The sequence below is a fragment of the Phocoena phocoena genome, chromosome 19 (assembly GCF_963924675.1).
Source record: "Phocoena phocoena chromosome 19, mPhoPho1.1, whole genome shotgun sequence".
Taxonomy (NCBI): domain Eukaryota; kingdom Metazoa; phylum Chordata; class Mammalia; order Artiodactyla; family Phocoenidae; genus Phocoena; species Phocoena phocoena.
The window spans coordinates 39,385,242-39,402,408 of record NC_089237.1 but is presented as its reverse complement, the minus strand read 5'-3'; the positions used below and the strand labels follow the sequence as shown (position 1 = coordinate 39,402,408).

Genomic DNA, 17,167 nt, shown 5'->3' with positions numbered 1-17,167 from the left:
TGTGCGTGCGCGCGCGCGCGGGTGCGCCGGAGGGGCCGCTCCCCGCCGGCACGGCCGGCCGGGCGGCCAGAAGGCGGCCCCAGAAGGCAGCCGCACCCCGGACGCTCCCGGGGTGGCTGGCCCGGACCAGAATCCGCCGCGGGCCCGGTTGCCGTCCTTTCGGCCAGCGAGCCCCTCGACCTGCACCTGGCCGCCCCCACTGGCGCCCAGCCCCGCTGCCGCCACCTGTGCGCCGGTGTGTCCCGCCACAGCTCCCTCCGGCAGAAGCCCCGCCTCCGCCGTGTCGCCGCGGCCGGGTGCGGGAGCGGGATCGAGGGCCGGGGCCGCTCCCCCGGGCCTGCCGGCCACCAGGGGCGGGCTCCTGAGCTCGGCGGGTGGTGTGCGGGCAAAGGTGGCCTTGCCGGGGCTGAGGGGCCGTGGCGACGCAATGGTGGCTCCCAGTGGCTTCGGGCCAGCTGCTGTCGGGCAGCAGGGCCGGCCCGGGCTGCGGCCGGGCTGCGCCTAGCGCCGCGTGGGCGGGCAGGGGCGATGCCCCACGGACCGCGGGCCCCGGGCCCCGAAGCCTCCGGGGCCACGTCCCTGTGAGCGACGTGCGGGATGTTGGGCGGGGCGCCAAGCGCCGAAGGGTTTGCTGGGTCACGCCCGCCCTCGGCTGGGAGGTGGTGGCCAAACCCTCCGCCACCGCCCGATACACGAGACGTCCGTTCCCCCTGCCTGGGCGGGCGGCGGGGTCCCGCCGGGGCGGGCTGACCGCCGGGCTGGCTGGCCTTAAGGCGCCAGCGCCAGCGCAACTGGGCCTCAAGAGGCAGCCCGCGGTCCCCGCCGCCGTCTACGGCCATACCACCCTGAACGCGCCCGATCTCGTCTGATCTCGGAAGCTAAGCAGGGTCGGGCCTGGTTAGTACTTGGATGGGAGACCGCCTGGGAATACCGGGTGCTGTAGGCTTTTTGCCTCCCGCTCCGCCTTCTCCTTTACTCGCCCGCGGGCGGTGGCCGCCGGCTCCGCCCCCGCCGGGCCCCGCTGCAGGCCCCACCTCCTCAGGCCCCTCCCACCACGGCGCGCGTGCGCCGGAGGGGCCGCTCCCCGCCGGCCCGGCCGGCCGGGCGGCCAGAAGGCGGCCCCGGAAGGCAGCCGCACCCCGGAGGCTCCCGGGGTGGCTGGCCCGGACCAGAATCCGCCGCGGGCCCGGTTGCCGTCCTTTCGGCCAGCGAGCCCCTCGACCTGCACCTGGCCGCCCCCACTGGCGCCCAGCCCCGCTGCCGCCACCTGTGCGCCGGTGTGTCCCGCCACAGCTCCCTCCGGCAGAAGCCCCGCCTCCGCCGTGTCGCCGCGGCCGGGTGCGGGAGCGGGATCGAGGGCCGGGGCCGCTTCCCCGGGCCTGCCGGCCACCAGGGGCGGGCTCCTGAGCTCGGCGGGTGGTGTGCGGGCAAAGGTGGCCTTGCCGGGGCTGAGGGGCCGTGGCGACGCAATGGTGGCTCCCAGTGGCTTCGGGTCAGCTGCTGTCGGGCAGCAGGGCCGGCCCGGGCTGCGGCCGGGCTGCGCCTAGCGCCGCGTGGGCGGGCAGGGGCGATGCCCCAGGGACCGCGGGCCCCGGGCCCCGAAGCCTCCGGGGCCACGTCCCTGTGAGCGACGTGCGGGATGTTGGGCGGGGCGCCAAGCGCCGAAGGGTTTGCTGGGTCACGCCCGCCCTCGGCTGGGAGGTGGTGGCCAAACCCTCCGCCACCGCCCGATACACGAGACGTCCGTTCCCCCTGCCTGGGCGGGCGGCGGGGTCCCGCCGGGGCGGGCTGACCGCCGGGCTGGCTGGCCTTAAGGCGCCAGCGCCAGCGCAACTGGGCCTCAAGAGGCAGCCCGCGAGCCCCGCCCCCGTCTGCGGCCATACCACCCTGAACGCGCCCGATCTCGTCTGATCTCGGAAGCTAAGCAGGGTCGGGCCTGGTTAGTACTTGGATGGGAGACCGCCTGGGAATACCGGGTGCTGTAGGCTTTTTGCCTCCCGCTCCGCCTTCTCCTTTACTAGCCCGAGGGCGGTGGCCGCCGGCTCCGCCCCCGCCGGGCCCCGCTGCAGGCCCCACCTCCTCAGGCCCCTCCCACCACGGCGCGCGCGCGTGTGTGTGTGTGTGTGTGTGTGTGTGTGTGTGTGTGGGCGTGCGCGCGCGCGCGGGTGCGCCGGAGGGGCCGCTCCCCGCCGGCACGGCCGGCCGGGCGGCCAGAAGGCGGCCCCAGAAGGCAGCCGCACCCCGGACGCTCCCGGGGTGGCTGGCCCGGACCCAGAATCCGCCGCGGGCCCGGTTGCCCTCCTTTCGGCCAGCGAGCCCCTCGACCTGCACCTGGCCGCCCCCACTGGCGCCCAGCCCCGCTGCCGCCACCTGTGCGCCGGTGTGTCCCGCCACAGCTCCCTCCGGCAGAAGCCCCGCCTCCGCCGTGTCGCCGCGGCCGGGTGCGGGAGCGGGATCGAGGGCCGGGGCCGCTTCCCCGGGCCTGCCGGCCACCAGGGGCGGGCTCCTGAGCTCGGCGGGTGGTGTGCGGGCAAAGGTGGCCTTGCCGGGGCTGAGGGGCCGTGGCGACGCAATGGTGGCTCCCAGTGGCTTCGGGTCAGCTGCTGTCGGGCAGCAGGGCCGGCCCGGGCTGCGGCCGGGCTGCGCCTAGCGCCGCGTGGGCGGGCAGGGGCGATGCCCCAGGGACCGCGGGCCCCGGGCCCCGAAGCCTCCGGGGCCACGTCCCTGTGAGCGACGTGCGGGATGTTGGGCGGGGCGCCAAGCGCCGAAGGGTTTGCTGGGTCACGCCCGCCCTCGGCTGGGAGGTGGTGGCCAAACCCTCCGCCACCGCCCGATACACGAGACGTCCGTTCCCCCTGCCTGGGCGGGCGGCGGGGTCCCGCCGGGGCGGGCTGACCGCCGGGCTGGCTGGCCTTAAGGCGCCAGCGCCAGCGCAACTGGGCCTCAAGAGGCAGCCCGCGGTCCCCGCCCCCGTCTACGGCCATACCACCCTGAACGCGCCCGATCTCGTCTGATCTCGGAAGCTAAGCAGGGTCGGGCCTGGTTAGTACTTGGATGGGAGACCGCCTGGGAATACCGGGTGCTGTAGGCTTTTTGCCTCCCGCTCCGCCTTCTCCTTTACTCGCCCGCGGGCGGTGGCCGCCGGCTCCGCCCCCGCCGGGCCCCGCTGCAGGCCCCACCTCCTCAGGCCCCTCCCACCACGGCGCGCGTGCGCCGGAGGGGCCGCTCCCCGCCGGCCCGGCCGGCCGGGCGGCCAGAAGGCGGCCCCGGAAGGCAGCCGCACCCCGGAGGCTCCCGGGGTGGCTGGCCCGGACCAGAATCCGCCGCGGGCCCGGTTGCCGTCCTTTCGGCCAGCGAGCCCCTCGACCTGCACCTGGCCGCCCCCACTGGCGCCCAGCCCCGCTGCCGCCACCTGTGCGCCGGTGTGTCCCGCCACAGCTCCCTCCGGCAGAAGCCCCGCCTCCGCCGTGTCGCCGCGGCCGGGTGCGGGAGCGGGATCGAGGGCCGGGGCCGCTTCCCCGGGCCTGCCGGCCACCAGGGGCGGGCTCCTGAGCTCGGCGGGTGGTGTGCGGGCAAAGGTGGCCTTGCCGGGGCTGAGGGGCCGTGGCGACGCAATGGTGGCTCCCAGTGGCTTCGGGTCAGCTGCTGTCGGGCAGCAGGGCCGGCCCGGGCTGCGGCCGGGCTGCGCCTAGCGCCGCGTGGGCGGGCAGGGGCGATGCCCCAGGGACCGCGGGCCCCGGGCCCCGAAGCCTCCGGGGCCACGTCCCTGTGAGCGACGTGCGGGATGTTGGGCGGGGCGCCAAGCGCCGAAGGGTTTGCTGGGTCACGCCCGCCCTCGGCTGGGAGGTGGTGGCCAAACCCTCCGCCACCGCCCGATACACGAGACGTCCGTTCCCCCTGCCTGGGCGGGCGGCGGGGTCCCGCCGGGGCGGGCTGACCGCCGGGCTGGCTGGCCTTAAGGCGCCAGCGCCAGCGCAACTGGGCCTCAAGAGGCAGCCCGCGAGCCCCGCCCCCGTCTGCGGCCATACCACCCTGAACGCGCCCGATCTCGTCTGATCTCGGAAGCTAAGCAGGGTCGGGCCTGGTTAGTACTTGGATGGGAGACCGCCTGGGAATACCGGGTGCTGTAGGCTTTTTGCCTCCCGCTCCGCCTTCTCCTTTACTAGCCCGAGGGCGGTGGCCGCCGGCTCCGCCCCCGCCGGGCCCCGCTGCAGGCCCCACCTCCTCAGGCCCCTCTCACCACGGCGCGCGCGCGCGTGTGTGTGTGTGTGTGTGTGTGCGTGCGCGCGCGCGCGGGTGCGCCGGAGGGGCCGCTCCCCGCCGGCACGGCCGGCCGGGCGGCCAGAAGGCGGCCCCAGAAGGCAGCCGCACCCCGGACGCTCCCGGAGTGGCTGGCCCGGACCAGAATCCGCCGCGGGCCCGGTTGCCGTCCTTTCGGCCAGCGAGCCCCTCGACCTGCACCTGGCCGCCCCCACTGGCGCCCAGCCCCGCTGCCGCCACCTGTGCGCCGGTGTGTCCCGCCACAGCTCCCTCCGGCAGAAGCCCCGCCTCCGCCGTGTCGCCGCGGCCGGGTGCGGGAGCGGGATCGAGGGCCGGGGCCGCTCCCCCGGGCCTGCCGGCCACCAGGGGCGGGCTCCTGAGCTCGGCGGGTGGTGTGCGGGCAAAGGTGGCCTTGCCGGGGCTGAGGGGCCGTGGCGACGCAATGGTGGCTCCCAGTGGCTTCGGGCCAGCTGCTGTCGGGCAGCAGGGCCGGCCCGGGCTGCGGCCGGGCTGCGCCTAGCGCCGCGTGGGCGGGCAGGGGCGATGCCCCACGGACCGCGGGCCCCGGGCCCCGAAGCCTCCGGGGCCACGTCCCTGTGAGCGACGTGCGGGATGTTGGGCGGGGCGCCAAGCGCCGAAGGGTTTGCTGGGTCACGCCCGCCCTCGGCTGGGAGGTGGTGGCCAAACCCTCCGCCACCGCCCGATACACGAGACGTCCGTTCCCCCTGCCTGGGCGGGCGGCGGGGTCCCGCCGGGGCGGGCTGACCGCCGGGCTGGCTGGCCCTAAGGCGCCAGCGCCAGCGCAACTGGGCCTCAAGAGGCAGCCCGCGGTCCCCGCCCCCGTCTACGGCCATACCACCCTGAACGCGCCCGATCTCGTCTGATCTCGGAAGCTAAGCAGGGTCGGGCCTGGTTAGTACTTGGATGGGAGACCGCCTGGGAATACCGGGTGCTGTAGGCTTTTTGCCTCCCGCTCCGCCTTCTCCTTTACTCGCCCGCGGGCGGTGGCCGCCGGCTCCGCCCCCGCCGGGCCCCGCTGCAGGCCCCACCTCCTCAGGCCCCTCCCACCACGGCGCGCGCGCGCGTGTGTGTGTGTGTGTGTGTGTGTGTGTGCGTGCGCGCGCGCGCGGGTGCGCCGGAGGGGCCGCTCCCCGCCGGCACGGCCGGCCGGGCGGCCAGAAGGCGGCCCCAGAAGGCAGCCGCACCCCGGACGCTCCCGGGGTGGCTGGCCCGGACCCAGAATCCGCCGCGGGCCCGGTTGCCGTCCTTTCGGCCAGCGAGCCCCTCGACCTGCACCTGGCCGCCCCCACTGGCGCCCAGCCCCGCTGCCGCCACCTGTGCGCCGGTGTGTCCCGCCACAGCTCCCTCCGGCAGAAGCCCCGCCTCCGCCGTGTCGCCGCGGCCGGGTGCGGGAGCGGGATCGAGGGCCGGGGCCGCTTCCCCGGGCCTGCCGGCCACCAGGGGCGGGCTCCTGAGCTCGGCGGGTGGTGTGCGGGCAAAGGTGGCCTTGCCGGGGCTGAGGGGCCGTGGCGACGCAATGGTGGCTCCCAGTGGCTTCGGGTCAGCTGCTGTCGGGCAGCAGGGCCGGCCCGGGCTGCGGCCGGGCTGCGCCTAGCGCCGCGTGGGCGGGCAGGGGCGATGCCCCAGGGACCGCGGGCCCCGGGCCCCGAAGCCTCCGGGGCCACGTCCCTGTGAGCGACGTGCGGGATGTTGGGCGGGGCGCCAAGCGCCGAAGGGTTTGCTGGGTCACGCCCGCCCTCGGCTGGGAGGTGGTGGCCAAACCCTCCGCCACCGCCCGATACACGAGACGTCCGTTCCCCCTGCCTGGGCGGGCGGCGGGGTCCCGCCGGGGCGGGCTGACCGCCGGGCTGGCTGGCCTTAAGGCGCCAGCGCCAGCGCAACTGGGCCTCAAGAGGCAGCCCGCGGTCCCCGCCGCCGTCTACGGCCATACCACCCTGAACGCGCCCGATCTCGTCTGATCTCGGAAACTAAGCAGGGTCGGGCCTGGTTAGTACTTGGATGGGAGACCGCCTGGGAATACCGGGTGCTGTAGGCTTTTTGCCTCCCGCTCCGCCTTCTCCTTTACTCGCCCTTGGGCGGTGGCCGCCGGCTCCGCCCCCGCCGGGCCCCGCTGCAGGCCCCACCTCCTCAGGCCCCTCCCACCACGGCGCGCGTGCGCCGGAGGGGCCGCTCCCCGCCGGCCCGGCCGGCCGGGCGGCCAGAAGGCGGCCCGGAAGGCAGCCGCACCCCGGACGCTCCCGGGGTGGCTGGCCCGGACCCAGAATCCGCCGCGGGCCCGGTTGCCGTCCTTTCGGCCAGCGAGCCCCTCGACCTGCACCTGGCCGCCCCCACTGGCGCCCAGCCCCGCTGCCGCCACCTGTGCGCCGGTGTGTCCCGCCACAGCTCCCTCCGGCAGAAGCCCCGCCTCCGCCGTGTCGCCGCGGCCGGGTGCGGGAGCGGGATCGAGGGCCGGGGCCGCTCCCCCGGGCCTGCCGGCCACCAGGGGCGGGCTCCTGAGCTCGGCGGGTGGTGTGCGGGCAAAGGTGGCCTTGCCGGGGCTGAGGGGCCGTGGCGACGCAATGGTGGCTCCCAGTGGCTTCGGGTCAGCTGCTGTCGGGCAGCAGGGCCGGCCCGGGCTGCGGCCGGGCTGCGCCTAGCGCCGCGTGGGCGGGCAGGGGCGATGCCCCAGGGACCGCGGGCCCCGGGCCCCGAAGCCTCCGGGGCCACGTCCCTGTGAGCGACGTGCGGGATGTTGGGCGGGGCGCCAAGCGCCGAAGGGTTTGCTGGGTCACGCCCGCCCTCGGCTGGGAGGTGGTGGCCAAACCCTCCGCCACCGCCCGATACACGAGACGTCCGTTCCCCCTGCCTGGGCGGGCGGCGGGGTCCCGCCGGGGCGGGCTGACCGCCGGGCTGGCTGGCCTTAAGGCGCCAGCGCCAGCGCAACTGGGCCTCAAGAGGCAGCCCGCGAGCCCCGCCCCCGTCTGCGGCCATACCACCCTGAACGCGCCCGATCTCGTCTGATCTCGGAAGCTAAGCAGGGTCGGGCCTGGTTAGTACTTGGATGGGAGACCGCCTGGGAATACCGGGTGCTGTAGGCTTTTTGCCTCCCGCTCCGCCTTCTCCTTTACTAGCCCGAGGGCGGTGGCCGCCGGCTCCGCCCCCGCCGGGCCCCGCTGCAGGCCCCACCTCCTCAGGCCCCTCTCACCACGGCGCGCGCGCGTGTGTGTGTGTGTGTGTGTGTGTGTGCGTGCGCGCGCGCGCGGGTGCGCCGGAGGGGCCGCTCCCCGCCGGCACGGCCGGCCGGGCGGCCAGAAGGCGGCCCCAGAAGGCAGCCGCACCCCGGACGCTCCCGGGGTGGCTGGCCCGGACCAGAATCCGCCGCGGGCCCGGTTGCCGTCCTTTCGGCCAGCGAGCCCCTCGACCTGCACCTGGCCGCCCCCACTGGCGCCCAGCCCCGCTGCCGCCACCTGTGCGCCGGTGTGTCCCGCCACAGCTCCCTCCGGCAGAAGCCCCGCCTCCGCCGTGTCGCCGCGGCCGGGTGCGGGAGCGGGATCGAGGGCCGGGGCCGCTCCCCCGGGCCTGCCGGCCACCAGGGGCGGGCTCCTGAGCTCGGCGGGTGGTGTGCGGGCAAAGGTGGCCTTGCCGGGGCTGAGGGGCCGTGGCGACGCAATGGTGGCTCCCAGTGGCTTCGGGCCAGCTGCTGTCGGGCAGCAGGGCCGGCCCGGGCTGCGGCCGGGCTGCGCCTAGCGCCGCGTGGGCGGGCAGGGGCGATGCCCCACGGACCGCGGGCCCCGGGCCCCGAAGCCTCCGGGGCCACGTCCCTGTGAGCGACGTGCGGGATGTTGGGCGGGGCGCCAAGCGCCGAAGGGTTTGCTGGGTCACGCCCGCCCTCGGCTGGGAGGTGGTGGCCAAACCCTCCGCCACCGCCCGATACACGAGACGTCCGTTCCCCCTGCCTGGGCGGGCGGCGGGGTCCCGCCGGGGCGGGCTGACCGCCGGGCTGGCTGGCCTTAAGGCGCCAGCGCCAGCGCAACTGGGCCTCAAGAGGCAGCCCGCGGTCCCCGCCGCCGTCTACGGCCATACCACCCTGAACGCGCCCGATCTCGTCTGATCTCGGAAGCTAAGCAGGGTCGGGCCTGGTTAGTACTTGGATGGGAGACCGCCTGGGAATACCGGGTGCTGTAGGCTTTTTGCCTCCCGCTCCGCCTTCTCCTTTACTCGCCCGCGGGCGGTGGCCGCCGGCTCCGCCCCCGCCGGGCCCCGCTGCAGGCCCCACCTCCTCAGGCCCCTCCCACCACGGCGCGCGTGCGCCGGAGGGGCCGCTCCCCGCCGGCCCGGCCGGCCGGGCGGCCAGAAGGCGGCCCCGGAAGGCAGCCGCACCCCGGAGGCTCCCGGGGTGGCTGGCCCGGACCAGAATCCGCCGCGGGCCCGGTTGCCGTCCTTTCGGCCAGCGAGCCCCTCGACCTGCACCTGGCCGCCCCCACTGGCGCCCAGCCCCGCTGCCGCCACCTGTGCGCCGGTGTGTCCCGCCACAGCTCCCTCCGGCAGAAGCCCCGCCTCCGCCGTGTCGCCGCGGCCGGGTGCGGGAGCGGGATCGAGGGCCGGGGCCGCTTCCCCGGGCCTGCCGGCCACCAGGGGCGGGCTCCTGAGCTCGGCGGGTGGTGTGCGGGCAAAGGTGGCCTTGCCGGGGCTGAGGGGCCGTGGCGACGCAATGGTGGCTCCCAGTGGCTTCGGGTCAGCTGCTGTCGGGCAGCAGGGCCGGCCCGGGCTGCGGCCGGGCTGCGCCTAGCGCCGCGTGGGCGGGCAGGGGCGATGCCCCAGGGACCGCGGGCCCCGGGCCCCGAAGCCTCCGGGGCCACGTCCCTGTGAGCGACGTGCGGGATGTTGGGCGGGGCGCCAAGCGCCGAAGGGTTTGCTGGGTCACGCCCGCCCTCGGCTGGGAGGTGGTGGCCAAACCCTCCGCCACCGCCCGATACACGAGACGTCCGTTCCCCCTGCCTGGGCGGGCGGCGGGGTCCCGCCGGGGCGGGCTGACCGCCGGGCTGGCTGGCCTTAAGGCGCCAGCGCCAGCGCAACTGGGCCTCAAGAGGCAGCCCGCGAGCCCCGCCCCCGTCTGCGGCCATACCACCCTGAACGCGCCCGATCTCGTCTGATCTCGGAAGCTAAGCAGGGTCGGGCCTGGTTAGTACTTGGATGGGAGACCGCCTGGGAATACCGGGTGCTGTAGGCTTTTTGCCTCCCGCTCCGCCTTCTCCTTTACTAGCCCGAGGGCGGTGGCCGCCGGCTCCGCCCCCGCCGGGCCCCGCTGCAGGCCCCACCTCCTCAGGCCCCTCCCACCACGGCGCGCGCGCGTGTGTGTGTGTGTGTGTGTGTGTGTGTGTGTGTGTGGGCGTGCGCGCGCGCGCGGGTGCGCCGGAGGGGCCGCTCCCCGCCGGCACGGCCGGCCGGGCGGCCAGAAGGCGGCCCCAGAAGGCAGCCGCACCCCGGACGCTCCCGGGGTGGCTGGCCCGGACCCAGAATCCGCCGCGGGCCCGGTTGCCCTCCTTTCGGCCAGCGAGCCCCTCGACCTGCACCTGGCCGCCCCCACTGGCGCCCAGCCCCGCTGCCGCCACCTGTGCGCCGGTGTGTCCCGCCACAGCTCCCTCCGGCAGAAGCCCCGCCTCCGCCGTGTCGCCGCGGCCGGGTGCGGGAGCGGGATCGAGGGCCGGGGCCGCTTCCCCGGGCCTGCCGGCCACCAGGGGCGGGCTCCTGAGCTCGGCGGGTGGTGTGCGGGCAAAGGTGGCCTTGCCGGGGCTGAGGGGCCGTGGCGACGCAATGGTGGCTCCCAGTGGCTTCGGGTCAGCTGCTGTCGGGCAGCAGGGCCGGCCCGGGCTGCGGCCGGGCTGCGCCTAGCGCCGCGTGGGCGGGCAGGGGCGATGCCCCAGGGACCGCGGGCCCCGGGCCCCGAAGCCTCCGGGGCCACGTCCCTGTGAGCGACGTGCGGGATGTTGGGCGGGGCGCCAAGCGCCGAAGGGTTTGCTGGGTCACGCCCGCCCTCGGCTGGGAGGTGGTGGCCAAACCCTCCGCCACCGCCCGATACACGAGACGTCCGTTCCCCCTGCCTGGGCGGGCGGCGGGGTCCCGCCGGGGCGGGCTGACCGCCGGGCTGGCTGGCCTTAAGGCGCCAGCGCCAGCGCAACTGGGCCTCAAGAGGCAGCCCGCGGTCCCCGCCGCCGTCTACGGCCATACCACCCTGAACGCGCCCGATCTCGTCTGATCTCGGAAACTAAGCAGGGTCGGGCCTGGTTAGTACTTGGATGGGAGACCGCCTGGGAATACCGGGTGCTGTAGGCTTTTTGCCTCCCGCTCCGCCTTCTCCTTTACTCGCCCTTGGGCGGTGGCCGCCGGCTCCGCCCCCGCCGGGCCCCGCTGCAGGCCCCACCTCCTCAGGCCCCTCCCACCACGGCGCGCGTGCGCCGGAGGGGCCGCTCCCCGCCGGCCCGGCCGGCCGGGCGGCCAGAAGGCGGCCCGGAAGGCAGCCGCACCCCGGACGCTCCCGGGGTGGCTGGCCCGGACCCAGAATCCGCCGCGGGCCCGGTTGCCGTCCTTTCGGCCAGCGAGCCCCTCGACCTGCACCTGGCCGCCCCCACTGGCGCCCAGCCCCGCTGCCGCCACCTGTGCGCCGGTGTGTCCCGCCACAGCTCCCTCCGGCAGAAGCCCCGCCTCCGCCGTGTCGCCGCGGCCGGGTGCGGGAGCGGGATCGAGGGCCGGGGCCGCTCCCCCGGGCCTGCCGGCCACCAGGGGCGGGCTCCTGAGCTCGGCGGGTGGTGTGCGGGCAAAGGTGGCCTTGCCGGGGCTGAGGGGCCGTGGCGACGCAATGGTGGCTCCCAGTGGCTTCGGGCCAGCTGCTGTCGGGCAGCAGGGCCGGCCCGGGCTGCGGCCGGGCTGCGCCTAGCGCCGCGTGGGCGGGCAGGGGCGATGCCCCAGGGACCGCGGGCCCCGGGCCCCGAAGCCTCCGGGGCCACGTCCCTGTGAGCGACGTGCGGGATGTTGGGCGGGGCGCCAAGCGCCGAAGGGTTTGCTGGGTCACGCCCGCCCTCGGCTGGGAGGTGGTGGCCAAACCCTCCGCCACCGCCCGATACACGAGACGTCCGTTCCCCCTGCCTGGGCGGGCGGCGGGGTCCCGCCGGGGCGGGCTGACCGCCGGGCTGGCTGGCCCTAAGGCGCCAGCGCCAGCGCAACTGGGCCTCAAGAGGCAGCCCGCGGTCCCCGCCCCCGTCTACGGCCATACCACCCTGAACGCGCCCGATCTCGTCTGATCTCGGAAGCTAAGCAGGGTCGGGCCTGGTTAGTACTTGGATGGGAGACCGCCTGGGAATACCGGGTGCTGTAGGCTTTTTGCCTCCCGCTCCGCCTTCTCCTTTACTCGCCCTTGGGCGGTGGCCGCCGGCTCCGCCCCCGCCGGGCCCCGCTGCAGGCCCCACCTCCTCAGGCCCCTCCCACCACGGCGCGCGCGCGTGTGTGTGTGTGTGTGTGTGTGTGTGTGTGTGTGGGCGTGCGCGCGCGCGCGGGTGCGCCGGAGGGGCCGCTCCCCGCCGGCACGGCCGGCCGGGCGGCCAGAAGGCGGCCCCAGAAGGCAGCCGCACCCCGGACGCTCCCGGGGTGGCTGGCCCGGACCCAGAATCCGCCGCGGGCCCGGTTGCCCTCCTTTCGGCCAGCGAGCCCCTCGACCTGCACCTGGCCGCCCCCACTGGCGCCCAGCCCCGCTGCCGCCACCTGTGCGCCGGTGTGTCCCGCCACAGCTCCCTCCGGCAGAAGCCCCGCCTCCGCCGTGTCGCCGCGGCCGGGTGCGGGAGCGGGATCGAGGGCCGGGGCCGCTTCCCCGGGCCTGCCGGCCACCAGGGGCGGGCTCCTGAGCTCGGCGGGTGGTGTGCGGGCAAAGGTGGCCTTGCCGGGGCTGAGGGGCCGTGGCGACGCAATGGTGGCTCCCAGTGGCTTCGGGTCAGCTGCTGTCGGGCAGCAGGGCCGGCCCGGGCTGCGGCCGGGCTGCGCCTAGCGCCGCGTGGGCGGGCAGGGGCGATGCCCCAGGGACCGCGGGCCCCGGGCCCCGAAGCCTCCGGGGCCACGTCCCTGTGAGCGACGTGCGGGATGTTGGGCGGGGCGCCAAGCGCCGAAGGGTTTGCTGGGTCACGCCCGCCCTCGGCTGGGAGGTGGTGGCCAAACCCTCCGCCACCGCCCGATACACGAGACGTCCGTTCCCCCTGCCTGGGCGGGCGGCGGGGTCCCGCCGGGGCGGGCTGACCGCCGGGCTGGCTGGCCTTAAGGCGCCAGCGCCAGCGCAACTGGGCCTCAAGAGGCAGCCCGCGGTCCCCGCCCCCGTCTACGGCCATACCACCCTGAACGCGCCCGATCTCGTCTGATCTCGGAAGCTAAGCAGGGTCGGGCCTGGTTAGTACTTGGATGGGAGACCGCCTGGGAATACCGGGTGCTGTAGGCTTTTTGCCTCCCGCTCCGCCTTCTCCTTTACTCGCCCGCGGGCGGTGGCCGCCGGCTCCGCCCCCGCCGGGCCCCGCTGCAGGCCCCACCTCCTCAGGCCCCTCCCACCACGGCGCGCGTGCGCCGGAGGGGCCGCTCCCCGCCGGCCCGGCCGGCCGGGCGGCCAGAAGGCGGCCCCGGAAGGCAGCCGCACCCCGGAGGCTCCCGGGGTGGCTGGCCCGGACCAGAATCCGCCGCGGGCCCGGTTGCCGTCCTTTCGGCCAGCGAGCCCCTCGACCTGCACCTGGCCGCCCCCACTGGCGCCCAGCCCCGCTGCCGCCACCTGTGCGCCGGTGTGTCCCGCCACAGCTCCCTCCGGCAGAAGCCCCGCCTCCGCCGTGTCGCCGCGGCCGGGTGCGGGAGCGGGATCGAGGGCCGGGGCCGCTTCCCCGGGCCTGCCGGCCACCAGGGGCGGGCTCCTGAGCTCGGCGGGTGGTGTGCGGGCAAAGGTGGCCTTGCCGGGGCTGAGGGGCCGTGGCGACGCAATGGTGGCTCCCAGTGGCTTCGGGTCAGCTGCTGTCGGGCAGCAGGGCCGGCCCGGGCTGCGGCCGGGCTGCGCCTAGCGCCGCGTGGGCGGGCAGGGGCGATGCCCCAGGGACCGCGGGCCCCGGGCCCCGAAGCCTCCGGGGCCACGTCCCTGTGAGCGACGTGCGGGATGTTGGGCGGGGCGCCAAGCGCCGAAGGGTTTGCTGGGTCACGCCCGCCCTCGGCTGGGAGGTGGTGGCCAAACCCTCCGCCACCGCCCGATACACGAGACGTCCGTTCCCCCTGCCTGGGCGGGCGGCGGGGTCCCGCCGGGGCGGGCTGACCGCCGGGCTGGCTGGCCTTAAGGCGCCAGCGCCAGCGCAACTGGGCCTCAAGAGGCAGCCCGCGAGCCCCGCCCCCGTCTGCGGCCATACCACCCTGAACGCGCCCGATCTCGTCTGATCTCGGAAGCTAAGCAGGGTCGGGCCTGGTTAGTACTTGGATGGGAGACCGCCTGGGAATACCGGGTGCTGTAGGCTTTTTGCCTCCCGCTCCGCCTTCTCCTTTACTAGCCCGAGGGCGGTGGCCGCCGGCTCCGCCCCCGCCGGGCCCCGCTGCAGGCCCCACCTCCTCAGGCCCCTCCCACCACGGCGCGCGCGCGTGTGTGTGTGTGTGTGTGTGTGTGTGTGTGTGTGGGCGTGCGCGCGCGCGCGGGTGCGCCGGAGGGGCCGCTCCCCGCCGGCACGGCCGGCCGGGCGGCCAGAAGGCGGCCCCAGAAGGCAGCCGCACCCCGGACGCTCCCGGGGTGGCTGGCCCGGACCCAGAATCCGCCGCGGGCCCGGTTGCCCTCCTTTCGGCCAGCGAGCCCCTCGACCTGCACCTGGCCGCCCCCACTGGCGCCCAGCCCCGCTGCCGCCACCTGTGCGCCGGTGTGTCCCGCCACAGCTCCCTCCGGCAGAAGCCCCGCCTCCGCCGTGTCGCCGCGGCCGGGTGCGGGAGCGGGATCGAGGGCCGGGGCCGCTTCCCCGGGCCTGCCGGCCACCAGGGGCGGGCTCCTGAGCTCGGCGGGTGGTGTGCGGGCAAAGGTGGCCTTGCCGGGGCTGAGGGGCCGTGGCGACGCAATGGTGGCTCCCAGTGGCTTCGGGTCAGCTGCTGTCGGGCAGCAGGGCCGGCCCGGGCTGCGGCCGGGCTGCGCCTAGCGCCGCGTGGGCGGGCAGGGGCGATGCCCCAGGGACCGCGGGCCCCGGGCCCCGAAGCCTCCGGGGCCACGTCCCTGTGAGCGACGTGCGGGATGTTGGGCGGGGCGCCAAGCGCCGAAGGGTTTGCTGGGTCACGCCCGCCCTCGGCTGGGAGGTGGTGGCCAAACCCTCCGCCACCGCCCGATACACGAGACGTCCGTTCCCCCTGCCTGGGCGGGCGGCGGGGTCCCGCCGGGGCGGGCTGACCGCCGGGCTGGCTGGCCTTAAGGCGCCAGCGCCAGCGCAACTGGGCCTCAAGAGGCAGCCCGCGGTCCCCGCCCCCGTCTACGGCCATACCACCCTGAACGCGCCCGATCTCGTCTGATCTCGGAAGCTAAGCAGGGTCGGGCCTGGTTAGTACTTGGATGGGAGACCGCCTGGGAATACCGGGTGCTGTAGGCTTTTTGCCTCCCGCTCCGCCTTCTCCTTTACTCGCCCGCGGGCGGTGGCCGCCGGCTCCGCCCCCGCCGGGCCCCGCTGCAGGCCCCACCTCCTCAGGCCCCTCCCACCACGGCGCGCGTGCGCCGGAGGGGCCGCTCCCCGCCGGCCCGGCCGGCCGGGCGGCCAGAAGGCGGCCCCGGAAGGCAGCCGCACCCCGGAGGCTCCCGGGGTGGCTGGCCCGGACCAGAATCCGCCGCGGGCCCGGTTGCCGTCCTTTCGGCCAGCGAGCCCCTCGACCTGCACCTGGCCGCCCCCACTGGCGCCCAGCCCCGCTGCCGCCACCTGTGCGCCGGTGTGTCCCGCCACAGCTCCCTCCGGCAGAAGCCCCGCCTCCGCCGTGTCGCCGCGGCCGGGTGCGGGAGCGGGATCGAGGGCCGGGGCCGCTTCCCCGGGCCTGCCGGCCACCAGGGGCGGGCTCCTGAGCTCGGCGGGTGGTGTGCGGGCAAAGGTGGCCTTGCCGGGGCTGAGGGGCCGTGGCGACGCAATGGTGGCTCCCAGTGGCTTCGGGTCAGCTGCTGTCGGGCAGCAGGGCCGGCCCGGGCTGCGGCCGGGCTGCGCCTAGCGCCGCGTGGGCGGGCAGGGGCGATGCCCCAGGGACCGCGGGCCCCGGGCCCCGAAGCCTCCGGGGCCACGTCCCTGTGAGCGACGTGCGGGATGTTGGGCGGGGCGCCAAGCGCCGAAGGGTTTGCTGGGTCACGCCCGCCCTCGGCTGGGAGGTGGTGGCCAAACCCTCCGCCACCGCCCGATACACGAGACGTCCGTTCCCCCTGCCTGGGCGGGCGGCGGGGTCCCGCCGGGGCGGGCTGACCGCCGGGCTGGCTGGCCTTAAGGCGCCAGCGCCAGCGCAACTGGGCCTCAAGAGGCAGCCCGCGAGCCCCGCCCCCGTCTGCGGCCATACCACCCTGAACGCGCCCGATCTCGTCTGATCTCGGAAGCTAAGCAGGGTCGGGCCTGGTTAGTACTTGGATGGGAGACCGCCTGGGAATACCGGGTGCTGTAGGCTTTTTGCCTCCCGCTCCGCCTTCTCCTTTACTAGCCCGAGGGCGGTGGCCGCCGGCTCCGCCCCCGCCGGGCCCCGCTGCAGGCCCCACCTCCTCAGGCCCCTCTCACCACGGCGCGCGCGCGCGTGTGTGTGTGTGTGTGTGTGTGCGTGCGCGCGCGCGCGGGTGCGCCGGAGGGGCCGCTCCCCGCCGGCACGGCCGGCCGGGCGGCCAGAAGGCGGCCCCAGAAGGCAGCCGCACCCCGGACGCTCCCGGAGTGGCTGGCCCGGACCAGAATCCGCCGCGGGCCCGGTTGCCTTCCTTTCGGCCAGCGAGCCCCTCGACCTGCACCTGGCCGCCCCCACTGGCGCCCAGCCCCGCTGCCGCCACCTGTGCGCCGGTGTGTCCCGCCACAGCTCCCTCCGGCAGAAGCCCCGCCTCCGCCGTGTCGCCGCGGCCGGGTGCGGGAGCGGGATCGAGGGCCGGGGCCGCTCCCCCGGGCCTGCCGGCCACCAGGGGCGGGCTCCTGAGCTCGGCGGGTGGTGTGCGGGCAAAGGTGGCCTTGCCGGGGCTGAGGGGCCGTGGCGACGCAATGGTGGCTCCCAGTGGCTTCGGGCCAGCTGCTGTCGGGCAGCAGGGCCGGCCCGGGCTGCGGCCGGGCTGCGCCTAGCGCCGCGTGGGCGGGCAGGGGCGATGCCCCACGGACCGCGGGCCCCGGGCCCCGAAGCCTCCGGGGCCACGTCCCTGTGAGCGACGTGCGGGATGTTGGGCGGGGCGCCAAGCGCCGAAGGGTTTGCTGGGTCACGCCCGCCCTCGGCTGGGAGGTGGTGGCCAAACCCTCCGCCACCGCCCGATACACGAGACGTCCGTTCCCCCTGCCTGGGCGGGCGGCGGGGTCCCGCCGGGGCGGGCTGACCGCCGGGCTGGCTGGCCCTAAGGCGCCAGCGCCAGCGCAACTGGGCCTCAAGAGGCAGCCCGCGGTCCCCGCCCCCGTCTACGGCCATACCACCCTGAACGCGCCCGATCTCGTCTGATCTCGGAAGCTAAGCAGGGTCGGGCCTGGTTAGTACTTGGATGGGAGACCGCCTGGGAATACCGGGTGCTGTAGGCTTTTTGCCTCCCGCTCCGCCTTCTCCTTTACTCGCCCGCGGGCGGTGGCCGCCGGCTCCGCCCCCGCCGGGCCCCGCTGCAGGCCCCACCTCCTCAGGCCCCTCCCACCACGGCGCGCGCGCGCGTGTGTGTGTGTGTGTGTGTGTGTGTGTGCGTGCG

At 76.5% G+C, this 17,167-nt stretch overlaps 16 non-coding genes across 16 annotated transcripts; all 16 read left to right on the top strand.

The window, feature by feature from the left end:
- Window positions 1-827: 827 nt before the first annotated feature.
- LOC136139741 (5S ribosomal RNA) lies at window positions 828-946 on the top strand. The gene has a single exon (XR_010657253.1). It is a non-coding gene; the product is annotated as a 5S ribosomal RNA (ribosomal RNA).
- A 923-nt stretch (window positions 947-1,869) lies between these two features.
- Window positions 1,870-1,988, top strand: LOC136139455 (5S ribosomal RNA). Its single transcript, XR_010656991.1, has one exon. It is a non-coding gene; the product is annotated as a 5S ribosomal RNA (ribosomal RNA).
- A 984-nt stretch (window positions 1,989-2,972) lies between these two features.
- LOC136139740 (5S ribosomal RNA) lies at window positions 2,973-3,091 on the top strand. Its single transcript, XR_010657252.1, has one exon. It is a non-coding gene; the product is annotated as a 5S ribosomal RNA (ribosomal RNA).
- A 923-nt stretch (window positions 3,092-4,014) lies between these two features.
- LOC136139453 (5S ribosomal RNA) lies at window positions 4,015-4,133 on the top strand. The gene has a single exon (XR_010656989.1). It is a non-coding gene; the product is annotated as a 5S ribosomal RNA (ribosomal RNA).
- A 969-nt stretch (window positions 4,134-5,102) lies between these two features.
- Window positions 5,103-5,221, top strand: LOC136139738 (5S ribosomal RNA). The gene has a single exon (XR_010657251.1). It is a non-coding gene; the product is annotated as a 5S ribosomal RNA (ribosomal RNA).
- Window positions 5,222-6,197: 976 nt separating this feature from the next.
- On the top strand, window positions 6,198-6,316 carry LOC136139486 (5S ribosomal RNA). The gene has a single exon (XR_010657020.1). It is a non-coding gene; the product is annotated as a 5S ribosomal RNA (ribosomal RNA).
- A 923-nt stretch (window positions 6,317-7,239) lies between these two features.
- Window positions 7,240-7,358, top strand: LOC136139452 (5S ribosomal RNA). The gene has a single exon (XR_010656988.1). It is a non-coding gene; the product is annotated as a 5S ribosomal RNA (ribosomal RNA).
- A 971-nt stretch (window positions 7,359-8,329) lies between these two features.
- Window positions 8,330-8,448, top strand: LOC136139737 (5S ribosomal RNA). The gene has a single exon (XR_010657250.1). It is a non-coding gene; the product is annotated as a 5S ribosomal RNA (ribosomal RNA).
- A 923-nt stretch (window positions 8,449-9,371) lies between these two features.
- LOC136139451 (5S ribosomal RNA) lies at window positions 9,372-9,490 on the top strand. Its single transcript, XR_010656987.1, has one exon. It is a non-coding gene; the product is annotated as a 5S ribosomal RNA (ribosomal RNA).
- A 984-nt stretch (window positions 9,491-10,474) lies between these two features.
- LOC136139485 (5S ribosomal RNA) lies at window positions 10,475-10,593 on the top strand. The gene has a single exon (XR_010657019.1). It is a non-coding gene; the product is annotated as a 5S ribosomal RNA (ribosomal RNA).
- A 923-nt stretch (window positions 10,594-11,516) lies between these two features.
- LOC136139736 (5S ribosomal RNA) lies at window positions 11,517-11,635 on the top strand. Its single transcript, XR_010657249.1, has one exon. It is a non-coding gene; the product is annotated as a 5S ribosomal RNA (ribosomal RNA).
- Window positions 11,636-12,617: 982 nt separating this feature from the next.
- LOC136139735 (5S ribosomal RNA) lies at window positions 12,618-12,736 on the top strand. Its single transcript, XR_010657248.1, has one exon. It is a non-coding gene; the product is annotated as a 5S ribosomal RNA (ribosomal RNA).
- Window positions 12,737-13,659: 923 nt separating this feature from the next.
- On the top strand, window positions 13,660-13,778 carry LOC136139450 (5S ribosomal RNA). The gene has a single exon (XR_010656986.1). It is a non-coding gene; the product is annotated as a 5S ribosomal RNA (ribosomal RNA).
- Window positions 13,779-14,760: 982 nt separating this feature from the next.
- LOC136139733 (5S ribosomal RNA) lies at window positions 14,761-14,879 on the top strand. Its single transcript, XR_010657246.1, has one exon. It is a non-coding gene; the product is annotated as a 5S ribosomal RNA (ribosomal RNA).
- Window positions 14,880-15,802: 923 nt separating this feature from the next.
- On the top strand, window positions 15,803-15,921 carry LOC136139449 (5S ribosomal RNA). Its single transcript, XR_010656985.1, has one exon. It is a non-coding gene; the product is annotated as a 5S ribosomal RNA (ribosomal RNA).
- A 969-nt stretch (window positions 15,922-16,890) lies between these two features.
- LOC136139732 (5S ribosomal RNA) lies at window positions 16,891-17,009 on the top strand. The gene has a single exon (XR_010657245.1). It is a non-coding gene; the product is annotated as a 5S ribosomal RNA (ribosomal RNA).
- Window positions 17,010-17,167: the final 158 nt, after the last annotated feature.